The sequence below is a fragment of the Malania oleifera genome, chromosome 3 (assembly GCF_029873635.1).
Source record: "Malania oleifera isolate guangnan ecotype guangnan chromosome 3, ASM2987363v1, whole genome shotgun sequence".
NCBI classification, from domain to species: Eukaryota; Viridiplantae; Streptophyta; class Magnoliopsida; order Santalales; family Ximeniaceae; genus Malania; species Malania oleifera.
Genome location: NC_080419.1, coordinates 12,844,913 through 12,859,120, shown reverse-complemented (window position 1 = coordinate 12,859,120; position 14,208 = coordinate 12,844,913). Strand labels below are relative to the sequence as shown.

Below are 14,208 nucleotides of genomic sequence, written 5' to 3'. Positions count from 1 at the left end.
CCCATCTAATGAGCACCACTTTTGAGGCATTAAAGACCTGCCCATTTGACGAGTACAACTCATAAGGCAACAAAGGAGTGAGCACAGCTCACCCATAATGGCTCATTTAATGAGCACAACTCACGAGGTCCTGAATACTTGCCTACTCGATAAGCATAGCTCATGAGGTGCAAACAAGTGAGCACGACTCACCTGTAATGGTCCATCTGGTAAGCACAACTCATGAGGCTTTGAAGACTTTCTCACTTGATGAGCATAGCGCATGAGGTACAAAGGAGTGAGCACGACTCACCTGAAATGACCCATCTGATAAGAACAACTCATGAGGCCATGAAGACTTGCCTATTTTATAAGCCCTACACATGAGTCAACAAAGGGGGTGGGCACTGCTCACCTATAATGTCCCATCTAACGAGCACTGCTCGGATAAGGCCATACTGGTCATAATACGCTTTTTAAAGCATACTTTCTAGCTTGAATTGAGTCGAATAATGCAGAAGTGAACTTAAAGTGAGCTTGAAAATAAGTGTATCAGCTTGAATTGAGCCGATAAGTGCGAGTGTTGGCTCAAATTGAATTGAAATATGTGCACAATCGACTCATATTGAACCTAATAGTGAATAAAGTGGCTCGGATCAGGGCGATAGGTTTTGTGACTAGGGGAGGGCTAGGAAGCCCTATAGCTGGTTCCAATTGAGTTAAATCACTTAGGGTCCATTTTAAATTGCAACTCTCGAATAAAGGAAATTTACTTCAAATGTTCGAGAGTATTTGGGAGGGGGGCAACTGATGCGCCCAAAATTGGTATGCTTAACATTGATAGGTGTGCTTATAGAGGCGGGTAGTTATAATGCCAACATTTAATAGTATTTGGTGTTTTGCATAACCACCTTTAGGTTATCCATAACCCCTGATGTGGTTACAAGAGTTGATATTATTGTCTTGTATAATCACCCTTGAGTTACCTGTAACCCCCCAAGACATAATAGCATGTTCATAAATCCCAAGCTGAAGGAAAGCCTACTTTCACCACTATAAAAGGGGGATCTCAAGAGGAGAAAGCATCTCATTCCAACTCATTTTTCATTTATTGTTGCAAATCAAAGCCTCTTAAAGTCTCTTACTGTATCATAGTGATCCCCCGGAATACACTCTTTGTCCTCCAAGCCATTCCTTTTTTATTCTTCTTAGGTGGTCACAGTCGAAAGACAGAGGAGCTGAAGTAGTTCAATTCTTGGCAGCAACATTTCTAAACATGAAATTCTCATAAAATCAAAAAATAAAAAGATTAATATTTAATGACATTTAATAGTATTAGTGAATAAAAACAAATTGATAAATTCAATTATTATTAATAGTTCCTCCATGTCTTATTAAGAAATACAAAACCCAAGGGATTCAATTATAGACAAGATCTTAGATGGTACCTCCCATTATTGGAAGAGCATGAAAATTATCAATTAAGCAAAAATGAACACATTTTATTCAACCCCCAAACGTGTAATGATCCTAAATATATAATAATAATAATAATAATAATAATAATTGATACAAGGTCAATATGGGCATTTAATTAAAAGTGTGGGGATATCTTTATAAAAAAGGTAGGACAAGTTAGGAATATAATTGGAGTACAAGGGTAGTTTTAGAAGATTAAATGATATTTTGAGTAATTTTGGAGTTAGGAAGGGGCATACATGTCATTTAGCAAACTTTAAAAATTAACAAAAAACAAAAATAAAAATTGAGAAGGTGACATGTGGACACATGTCGCTTTGTATGCTTTGAGAAATGATAAGGAGACATGTGTCCCCTTGGTTGAGGGATGGATGACACATGTCTCCTCATTAATGTGCCTTAGCACTTTTATATAAAAGGGGGAGGGGTGCCATGTGTAGGAATTGGAAGAGGCAGAGAAGGAGAGAAAGAGAGGAAGATAAGGAGAAGGGGGCAAAGAGAAAGAGAAAAAGAAAGAGAGTGAGAGAAGGAGAAAAAGAGAGAAAATAAGGGAGTCCAAAATTTTGAGAATTAGAATTTTGGGTCTTGAGAAATTGTAGCGTGAAGGGTTAAATTAAGGTATGTTTCTGAATCAAATTTTGGTGGTATACTTAGATTTTTATTATGTTATAGGTATTATCTTAGTTGTTCAATTTTGTAATTTTGAAGGTATCCTAGTATGGTCTTTAGAATTTTCAAGATTTATATTTTGAATCTTACTGTAATATTGAATGTCTAAAAGATAAGGATTTCTCTGGAGCCGAGGTTATGCCCAAAAATTTTGATATTTTGTGGGCTGGTATTTAATATATAAATACTCTTGAGGATTAAATTTTGGAATTTTCTAAAATCATTTGATATGATTTTTGATTTTTCGAAACTACAGTCAGTATGCTGTCAGTATGATGTTAGAGCTACAACCAGACTTAGGTTCCGAATTTATTTTATACCTTCTACTTTGAATCTGACCACAAAATTTGGTAGACTCATATATAACATATATAGGAACATATGTATTTAATTTGGTGATTTTTGAAGCTTTATAAAGTGGCTTTTTTTATTTTTCAAAATAAGTGTTGAATTTTGGGATGCCCAGTTCAATTAGCAAAACTAAAAGTCAATTTCAAAACTGAAGTTTAGTAAACAAACAATGTTGTATGTATACAAAATTTGTTTCTAAATTCTAAGCATAAAAAGAAGATCATTTCGAGATAAGCCTCATATTTTTCTGAATAGCGGTTTATTAAATACAGCTGAATTTAAAATTAAACTCTTGAGGGGATTCAAAGCAAAATTATAAATTATTTTCTAAATCATGGATTTGTGGTTATCTTGTGATAGGTTAAGGATTTAATAGAAAGTTTTCAAATCCAGAGGAGATCAAGTAAGTGGGTTTGATTATGCTAACTTTTTATAGAATATACCTGAGTTTATATTTTTTAAAAAAATATTTTAATTCTCTTGAGTAATTTACAGCATTATGATGTTCTATTAAGAATAAATGTTTTCCCCACAAAAACTGTATGATATTGGCTTATTTTTATTAAAGTACATTACATGTTTTATGAAACAATAAGCAATAATGATATTTTTTATGATGCTATTTTTATTGCATAATTTATATATTAGTATGTTATAAAACTTTTATGGCTAAGAGATTACAGAGTTACAAATGTTCGGTACTATAGTTTACAATTTATAATTACAGAGAGTGCACCTATACTTTTCTACTGAGTGGTTTTCAGAGCAGTGGATTCTTTCGAGTGCAAACCTGGTTTCAGATGAGGACTTAATAAGGAAAATCTCACTTATAGTTAAAGTTTGACTTAGTTTGGTTTGACCGTCGATTAAGTCTAGTCTTCGGACTACATAACCTTGCCATGGAGATAAACATGGCCCACAATTTACAGTTATAGCCTAAAGGAAATTTTATAGAACAAGTATAAGAGAAAATATATATATATATAAGTATTATAGTTACAGTTCATTGTTTTCAAAAGCAGTTACAGTTTACTGCTAATAGTTATAGTGTACAGTTACAACTAATTGTTTACAATTTACAGTATATGCAAAAAAGAAAAAAAAAATGTAATAAAAAAAAACAGTTATAAAAGTTACAGTTATAGCTTAATAGAAATAATTTTATGCATAAATTTATGAATATTTTACAGTTTTACAAATGCAGTTTTGAAATTACAGTATTAAATGTTAACTGTCACAGAATTGATACAATAAAGCTAATCATGGCTATACATTGATATAATCTTTCTTACTTACTGAGCGTCATCTCACTAATTTATTCTCCTACCTTACAGACAGTTTTGAGGAGTGTTTTTAGAATCAGGCATAGCAAGCACATGGGTGGGATTAGAGAGAGCAGTTTAGAATAAATACTAGTATGCCAACTAGAAATGCTTTTATGTTTTGAAATTTTTAAGAATGTTAATTTTGATGTTGGGGATACTCCTGTAATGCAGTTATTAGCACTCTAGTATAAAAGTTTATAAGGTTTTATTTATTTTTCCTTATTTCTAGTTCTTACATCACTTGTGCAGTTTTTATAAAAAGTCAAACCTTAGACCCTAATAGGTTTGGGGCATGAAAAAACGATTCAAAAATTTAAACTATATTGTATCTTATACTAATGAATAACTATTCTCTCGAAGCAAACGAGTCATAAGGTCTCCTACGTGAACTAAATAAAAATATTCACATAAGATAGACATCAAATTCATGAAAATCAGACATCCTAGTCATGGGATTCAGACATTCCATTATTGGGAATAAGATGATTTCTAAGGATGTCATTCCATGATAATATAATTTTTATGTTATGAACCAAACTCCCTTTATGATTTCTCCCAAAACTAGGTCTAGAGTAACCTTATGTTTGGGAAGGTTTTGGATTTGTGTTGGAATATAGCATCCTATATTGATAAATTGGAATTAAAGTCCAAAGAGGCAAAACTCAAGGCAGTTCAAGGAACTCAAGGAGACTCAACTGATTCTTAACTAACTTTCAGTTAGATCTTCAGTTATATTAGTTTTATTTCTTCAATGTATTATATATATATATATATATATATATATGAAGAAGGCTGCTTTGTATTTGAGATATATACTCAGAATGCTCTCGCTCTCTCAATCCATCGAATGCGTTTTTTCTCAGTTGTATTCTGCTGCTGGTTGAGTTCCTTTGTAATTGAATTCTTGCAATTTCAGTTCTTTTCATTTTCTATTTCTCTGTTATTAAATTCTTCACATGGTATCAGAGAAGATCTTCTTGCTTCCGCATACATTTTTTTTAATCTAAACTGAAAATTCTGCTCTAGAATTTAATTAAGTCATTTCTTTTATCTTGTTCACAACATGTCTAATACTAATCCTCTTAATTCTTCAGATTCTTCACACCTATCAGATGATTCTTCTATCAATCCTTCTAATGATTCTTCAAGCCCATTTTTCCTCCTTCCTAGTGATAATCCAGGATCTTTACTGGTTTATGAGATTTTTGCAGGAGATAACTATGTTGCCTGGAGCCGTTTGATCACCATTGCTCTCACTGTCAAGAACAAGGTGGCCTTCATTGATGGCTCAATTTTTGTTGCTCCTACTACACATTGTATCTTACACACTGTCTGGCTTCGTGCAAACAATTTGGTGCTTTCTTGGCTCATGAATTCCATTTCTAAAGATATAAGAAACAATTTATTGTATGTTACTTTAGCTGTTGATCTCTGGAATGAACTAAAGATACAATATTTGAGAAGTGATGGTTAAAGATTTTTTCATCTCGAAAAATCTTTAAGTTGCATAAATCAGGGTTTATCTTCGATTACTGAGTATTTTAGTGCTTTAAAACTCTTTGGGATGAGTATATCAGTTACAAACCATTTCCAACCTGCACATGTGGCAAGATGACTTCTCGCACCTGCGATTTATTCAATTTCTTGATTCTTCGACAACAATCAGATTACGTATTAAAATTTCTTGTAGGATTGAATGATTCTTTTGCTTCAATATGAAGTCAGTTGCTGCTTACTATTCCATTGCCTAGCATGGCCAAGGTATTTTCTTTATTACTACAAGAAGAAAGCCAAAGACAACTAACAAATTATTTAGCTCTTGAAACATATGCGTTGCTAGCCAAGCCTACTCAGTATACTCAGCCTACTCAGTTCAGATTTTCCAAAGACAAGTCCAAGAAATCATTATTGCATTGTACTCATTGTGGATACAATGGTCATACGATTGATAAATGTTTTCAATTGCATGGTTATCCTCCTGGTTGGACTGGACCTAAAGGAAAAAGAAATTCTTCTTCTGCACATGCTGCTATCACAACTGAAAAAATTTCCAATCAACAAAGTACTGAGGATCAAAGGATAAGTTTAACTCCTGAAGAATTTAATAAAATCTTAGCTCTTGCCAATTTAGGTTCATCTGCTCAGCCTACTGATTCATCTACAACAATAGTAAATTTAGTCACTACACCTCATTCTTCTGGTAATTTTTTCAATAACTGTAATTCAGTATCTACAAAATTAAATTCTGAATTTTCTTGGATCTTGGATACTGGAGCAATAGATCATATGATTTGTTCACCTCAACTTTATTATTCTACCCCTAAATCAGTTTCAATTTCAATTAATCTTCCTAGTGTCCATATTGTTTCAGCATTATATACTGGAACTGTGAAACTTTCTAACACATTATTTTTATATAATGTGTTGTGTGTTCCTAGCTTTTCTTTTAACCTCTTGTCTGTTTCTAAACGAACCAAAGATTCTGTTGACCTTACAAGGTTTAACATCTTTTTTTGATGCTAACAAACAAGTAGAACTTAACATGCTTTATTTAAGTGATGTATTTTCAGGACTAAATAAAGAATGCAAGGTTAAAGAGTTCATGAAAACTTGTACTTCAAAGAAAGATGATTATATCAAGCTTAAGGCATGAATTAAAGCCTGAAGATCATGAGAGCATTGATATTAAAGAAATAGTTTCAAATAATGAAAGCCCAAGTGATCAACATGGAAAGCTCAAAGAAAGATGAAACAAGTATAAAGGCCTCAAGGAATTCAAGAATTGAAAAAGTCTAGGAAATTTCATGTAAGTACTTCAAAGAATTTCAATATGGATGCATGAAGCTCTTAGGTAAATTTATTAGACCTAGATACCTTTGAATATACTTGTAAAATATTTTTATAAGGTCAAAAATTGTTTCAAAAAGGTTAGAATCAGTTTTGGAATGAAAAGCACAAAAAAAGAGGATTTCTCAAATGCTGTCAAATTTTCTACATCTGCATTGATGTACATTTTTCTCCATAAAAAAATCCGTATTGTAAACTGTGTTCAACATGAACGTTGTAGGATTTTCTCTTAGATTTCATTTTACACAAAGAACGTCAAATTTGGAGTTATACAGAAAAATTTATGACCAAAATACTAAAGAGTACTCGAAGCTGACAGCTTGACAGACGACTACCAGTGTACTTTGAGGCATTTGTGTGGGTTTGGACAGATGACTACCACCTTTCTACCCCTTTGTTTTAACTGGACAGACAACTGCCCAAAATGGACAGTCATCTGTCACGCGGCTGTTATGAATTTTTTCATAACGGTCAAATTTTTAAATGGGGTTGTTTGAGGCTCAAAACTTATGGAAACTTGGAGAATACTTCAAGCCACTTGGGGACCAAGTTACATACCTTTTAAAGTCTATAAATAAGCCTTAAAGATCATTGACTCAATACACCAAGAATTCAAATTCTGAAAAAATTCAAAGTCTCTCTCAAATTGCTTTCAAATTCTCAAGGCTCTCTCTTGCTCTTAAGCTCTCATATTGTGCACGAATTCAACTGAGTTTTAGTTGATCTTCTTCCACCAGAATTGTGCTACAAATTATAAATCTTTCAATCATTGAAAGAATTAATCGGTGATATACTTCCTTGAGCTTCAAGTTATATTCCATATTGTGATTTACTTTGAAGTATATTAGTTGTGCTGTAATTGTTGTACTAACCAGCTCTTTGAGGAGCAAGTTCTTTGTATACATCTATTTGATCTTTATCTTGTAGATTGACGCTTCCAAGGGTTGTTTGGATCATTGGCTAATCAAGGGGATATTACTTAGAGAGGCGGGCTCTAGCATAGTTAAGGAGTGACCAGACAAGGGGATATCGTTTGGAAAAGGTGGGCTCTAGCTTTACCCAAGGAGTGTTGTAAAGGTTTGTTCCGCCTGTTAAATGAACAAGTTTAGTAATCCTTTGGTGGTTTTCCAAAGGCGAGGACGTAGGCTGGGTATAAGCCGAATCTCGTAAAAATCTCCGTCTCACTCTTTCTTTCCCTACTCTTTATTTTCAGTACATATTTAAATTGCGTGGATAGTTTAAATTGAAATTAAATATACTATGCATATTTGGAAATCAAGTAAACTTAAAGTTTAATTTTCATTTGGGTTGCGGAAACCGAAGGGAAGTACGTTGGTTAAACCATATCTTGCGGAAACCATACGAGAGTACGTTTCTTGGTTAAACACTTAAAAGATAAATTAATTGAAAGTTTATTTGAGTTTTGAATATTTGGAAAAAGTGATTGAATGTTGTATTGAACATCATATTAAGAAAATCCATATATACAGGGCTTGATTCAAATTTATATCTAGGGCTGACAACAAAAGCTTTATTGTGTTTGTGAAAGGATTGTTGAATATTCAATTATATTTTTCACAAGGTTTTCAAATTCATAATCACAAGGCTTATATAAACAAACAAACAATCTCAAGATCTTATATTACCAAAGTGCTGAATACTTTATATCTTGGTTTGGTTGTTTGTTGTTTAACTTGTACTTAGCAAATAAATTAATTCTGTAACGACCTGCTTATTAAATTGATTTTTTTTTATAATAGCAAATAACATACTCTGATACCATGATATTAACCTAAGTAGTAGGAAGCAGAATCATACAAACATAACCATTATATATAATACAAAATCAATACCAGAGTACTACTGTGTTTCCCAAAATATACACATATAACTGTTTTTCAAAAATTCCCTCAACTAAACTGGAATATCAAAAAACGCTCCCAAAAATGATACTCACTCTCTAACAGAACACTACAGACGCCCCTCTATTTGCGAGCCTGATCTGCTCACCTACCTGGATCACCTGAAAAATATTTCAACACTGGGATGAGTCAACGCTCAGTAAGAAGAAATATGCTATTACTAGTGTGTGGCAAATGAGCTACTATATATATGTCGTGAAATCTATTTCATATAAACATGAATAATTGAGTACAAAAGTACATCGCAAATAATAAAGTACACCACCCCTTTTCCCTATTGCTTAACACATCAGTATTATGGTTATAATTCAGGAATACTTCTAATGTATATAAGTAGGATCCTTGTTACTATAAATCTGTACATATGTAATAGTAACTGAAACTGTTCCCTGTGGCTATCTATGTCATGACATGCCCCTTATGACGAGGTTGTGCGGCCCGTAGGCTGGATTTATCCTGGCTGGCCAACCAGGAATAAATCACTGAACTCCCTTAGTCGACCTACCCACCTCAACCCATATCTGGATGGGGAGCCTAACCTCTTCAAGGGCCTAGGTGGTCGACCTTACCACGTATTATCTGAATAGGTGGTTGCACTAAATAAGTAACATAGTATCTGTAGCAACGGTACCGTGCTTTGTAGCTGCAAGTCCAACAGGGTCTGATATCATATAATATATATATATATATATATATATATATATCTGATTTATCATGATTCTGAAGCACTGAAATAACCATGATGCTGCATAAACTGTACTGTAAATCTGAGAACTGCATAATCATAATATTGTAACTGCATAATCATAATACCGTAACTGCGTAATCATAATACTGATGTTCATATAATCATGGTACTGAAGTATCGTAAAACTAGAATGCTAAAATATCGTAAAACATAATTCTGTACTGTATTCATAATCACAAGCCACACATTACTTAAATACATAATTTTCATAAATAAATACACTGTATAATATTTAGAAACTTCCCAGCATAGCATATTTCCCTTACCTTAACTTTGAAAAGCCCTTAGGGAATACAAGCCTAACACCCGCAGGGCCTCCTACAAAACACCCTGAAACCAACATATGCCAGAACATAACATCAGTATTTTTCCGCCTATATCATTTCCTATAACTAGCAAGAAGTCAAAAATTGGATACAAGACTTTACCTTGAATTTGGGATGAAATCCAACTTCGTTTTCCTGACGATCCACTCTAGCAGTCTTGTAGAGAACTCCGCCAGGAGCATCGTGGTAGCTTCGGATCGTCGATCCGGCGACTGGTGAGGCCGGAAACGAAGAGAGAAGGGAGAGAGAGTCGTAGGAGAAAGAGAGAGAGCGGCGAGAGAAATGAAGATTATCCCGGATTTCCACTATTTATAGGATTAGGTTCGTCGACGAGACACGTCACTTCGTCGACGAGCCTTTCACAAAATTCGTCGAAAAGACCCTGTGTTCGTCAACGAAATTCAGAGCAGCCCGAACCGTCTCTCGGTATTTTCTCGTCGATGAAGCCCTGTGTTCGTCGATGAAATTCTGAAGACCTTCATAGACGAGTCCCTGTGTTCTTCGACGAAGTTTACGGCCTCCTTCTGTTTTGGTATCTATTTTCTCTCTCTCTTATTATTAAAATGCTATTATTCTTCGGGTCACTACAGATTGTCTTGACTAGTTTAATTATTTGTGTGATTGAAGATTGAATGTTTTATTAGTGTTGTTGATTGATTGTTCAAAAAAAATCAAGTTCTTGTTTGATTGACAAAACAAATAAACAAGTCAAAGAATTGGTTAAATATTAAAAGAAGTTAAGGACTTTAAAAGAACTAAAGAGAAAATTTTTTTGCCTCTTATTGTCTTTTACAGGACCATTCAATGAAGAAGATGATTGGGATTGCCTTTGAGAAACAAGGACTTCATCATTTTTCTCAATCCCCTTTGACAACATATCTTTGCCAGCATTCTCTGTCAACTTCTTCTTTCCATTCTATATCATCTTTCATATCAGCTACCACAAAAATTCAGTCAAACCTTTGGCACTACAGATTAGGCCACATTTCAAAGTCTAGAATTCCTTTTATTCAATAGATAGATAGTTCAATTGCTTTTGATTGTACAAATATCTGTGACATTTGTCCACTTGCAAAACAGAAAAAGCTTTCCTTTCCTGTATTTCAGCATACTTCTAATACGATGTTTGACTTGATTCATTGTGATGTATGGGGTCCATTTGCTACTATTTCATATTATGGTTTTAAATTTTTCTTAACTATTGTAGATGATTTCGCACGGTGTACTTGGGTTTTTCTACTTAAAAAAAAAAAATATCTGAAGTATCATCTCTGCTGCCATATTTTTATAAAATGATTTTGAATCAATTCAATACCTCTGTCAAAATGATAAGAACATATAACGGTTCACAGAGCTATACTTACCAACTTTTATAAAACATTTGGTATTTTGCATCAACGAAGTTGTGTAGAAACTCCACAATAAAATGGAGTCATTGAAAGAAAACATTAGCACTTATTAAATACAGCTCGAGCACTGATGTTTCAAGCAAACCTACCTTTAATTTTTTAGAGTGATTATATATTGACTACTGCTCATATCATCAGTCGAATTCCAACTCCTCTTCTTAAAAACAAATCACCTTTTGAAATGTTATTTCATAAACCACCAAAATTTTCTCATCTAAAAGTTTTTGGTTGCTTATGTTTTGCATCTTCAATTGTTCATCACAAGCAAAAGTTTGATCTAAGAGCAACAAAAAGTCTATTCTTAGGTTATCCTCCTAATGTCAAAGGTTATAAACTTATGGACTTAACCACCAACAAAATAATTATTTCCAGAAATGTTATATTTCATGAAACCACTTTTCCTTTCAAAGTTCTTCCACTTAACTCTGCCATTTCAAATTTTTGGTTCCCTCCTTCAGAATTTCAACATGACTCTTCTATTCCTATTTCTTCTATTCCAATACTACATCATCTAATGTTCCTATTTCAGACTCATCTCACACTGCCAGAAATTTCACTGAATCGGCAACTTCTATTCCTTTTGATTCATTATCTCCTTCTACATCAAACTATTATCCATCTAATCATGATCCTTCTAAATCAATAGTTCCCATTTATCCTAATACATACATCAGAAAATCTTCCGGAGTTAAACATCCACCAAAATATCTGCAAGATTATCACTGTGGTAATGTATCCTTGTTTCCCTATGCAAACATCTCATCTCCTTCAAGTGATTGCTCTTTCAACATAGGTATTCCTTATCCTATTTCTTCTTTTCTTTCTGTTAATAGACTTTCAAATTCCCATAAAGCCTTTTCAACTTCAATTTATGTTACCTCAGAACCAAAGTCATATAAATAGGCTGCTAAATCACCTGAATGACAATTTTCTATGAGAAATGAATTAAATGCTTTAGAGCTAAACAAAACTTGGCAACTTGTTCCTCTCCCTCAAAATAAATAGACCATTGGTTGTAAATGGGTATTTCGAATAAAATACAAGGGTGATGGAACTGTTGAGAGATATAAAGTAAGGTTGGTAGCTAAAGGTTACAACCAGCAAGAAGGTTTAGATTTCTTTGATACTTTTTTCTCCAGTAGCAAAAATCACTTCCATTCGATTATTATTAGTTGTTGCCACTGTCAAGTGTTGGCATATCCATCAATTAGATGTCAATAATGCTTTTTTACATGGTGATTTACATGAAGAAGTCTATATGGGTAGTACCTCCTGGTTTACATATTCAGCAGTCCAATTTGGTATGCAAACTACTAAAAAGTATATATGGACTAAAGCAAGCCTCTCGACAATGGTTTGCAAAACTTTCTCAAGCCCTTCTTGATTATGGTTTCACTCAAGGTCAATCTGATTGTTCTCTTTTTATTAAGAAAATCACTACTTCCTTTATAGCTCTACTTGTCTATGTAGATGATGTTATTCTAGTAGGTGATAGTCTTACTGACATTCAGCAGCTCAAATCATTTCTACATGATAAATTTACAATCAAAACTTGGGACAACTCAAATATTTTCTAGGACTAGAGGTAGCAAGATCACGGTCTGACATTTCTCTTTGTTAAAGGAAATATGCTTTAGACATACTTCATAATACTGGTTTTTCAGGATTCAAACCAGCTGCTTTTCCAATGGAATCAAATACCAAACTCAGTACAGCTGATCCCAATGACTATGAAGATGCATTAGGTTACAGAAGATTAGTTGGCAGACTTTTATACTTGACTATTACACGACCTAATCTAGCTTATTCTGTTTAGGTTCTTAGTCAATTTCTTGCTAAACCTGCAATATCTCATCATCAAGCTGCAATTTGTGTTCTTCGATATTTAAAAGCAACACCGGGCCAAGGATTATTTTTTCCTTCATCTTCTAATTTACAATTGAAGGCCTTCTTTGACAGTGATTGGGCAGGTTGTCCAGATACCAGAAGAGGTGTCACTGGTTTTTCTGTTTTTCTAGGAGATTCATTGATCTCTTGGAAATCCAAGAAGCAACCCTCAGTTAGCAAATCATCTGTTGAAGCATGATATAGAGCTCTTGTAGCCACATCATGTGAAGTATAATGGTTACTCTTTGCTCTTCAAGACCTTAATGTTGCTCATCCTCAACCATCATTGTTATATACAGATAGTAAATCAGCTTTGTCAATTGCCACTAACCCAGTACAACATGAGAGAACAAAACACATTCAAATTGATTGTCATCTTATAAGGGAAAAAGTACAGCAGCATATTATCAAAATTTTTTACATTCCTTCACGATTACAACTTGCAGGCATTCTTACAAAGCCTCTTGGTTCGTTGCCTTTCCATCATAATTTGCGCAAGATGAACATTATTAATATTCATGCTCATCTTGAGGAGGGGTGTTTGAATATAGCATCATATATTGATAAATTGGAATTAAAGTCCAAAGAGGAAAAACTCAAGGTAGTTCAAGGAACTCAAGAAGACTCAACTGATTCTTAACTAACTTTCAGTTAGATCTTCAATTATATTAGTTTTATTTCTTCAATGTATTATATATATGAAGAAGGCTGCTTTGTATTTGAGATATATACTCAGAATGCTCTCTCTCTCTCTCTCTCTCTCTCTCTCAATCCATCGAATGCATTTTTTCTCAGTTGTATTCTATTGCTGGTTGAGTTCCTCTATAATTGAATTCTTGCAATTTTAGTTCTTTTCATTTTCTATTTATCTGTTATTAAATTCTTCACAATTTGGATTAGATGTAATATTAAATTATACTGAAATTTATCGAAATCCATCCAAATCCGAATTCAAGATTCGCAATCCATGCTTCCAAATAGTGTAAAAAACATATATAACATGTCACCAAGATTTTGAAGCCTATTATGCCTATATCTACATGGTTAATTTTGTGATTTAACACACATAGTTGAATATTTATATTTTTTATCTTATAATTTAATAATTTAAGAATTTTTTTTAATTTTATTTTTGAAATTATATGTATGCATATATAATTATATATATGTATACGTGTATGTATTCTTGGTTTTTGTTGATATTGTCCCATTACATGGTAAGTTGCCTATGTTTCTTAATTATATATGCATGAAAAGTCGGATAAC

The 14,208-nt window shown here is 33.3% G+C and overlaps 1 long non-coding RNA gene across 1 annotated transcript; it reads left to right on the top strand.

Moving 5' to 3' along the window:
- Positions 1-1,961: 1,961 nt before the first annotated feature.
- LOC131151607 (uncharacterized) lies at positions 1,962-5,264 on the top strand. Its single transcript, XR_009135732.1, has 2 exons — positions 1,962-2,076; positions 4,898-5,264. It is a non-coding gene; the product is annotated as an uncharacterized LOC131151607 (long non-coding RNA).
- The last annotated feature ends 8,944 nt before the right edge of the window (positions 5,265-14,208 follow it).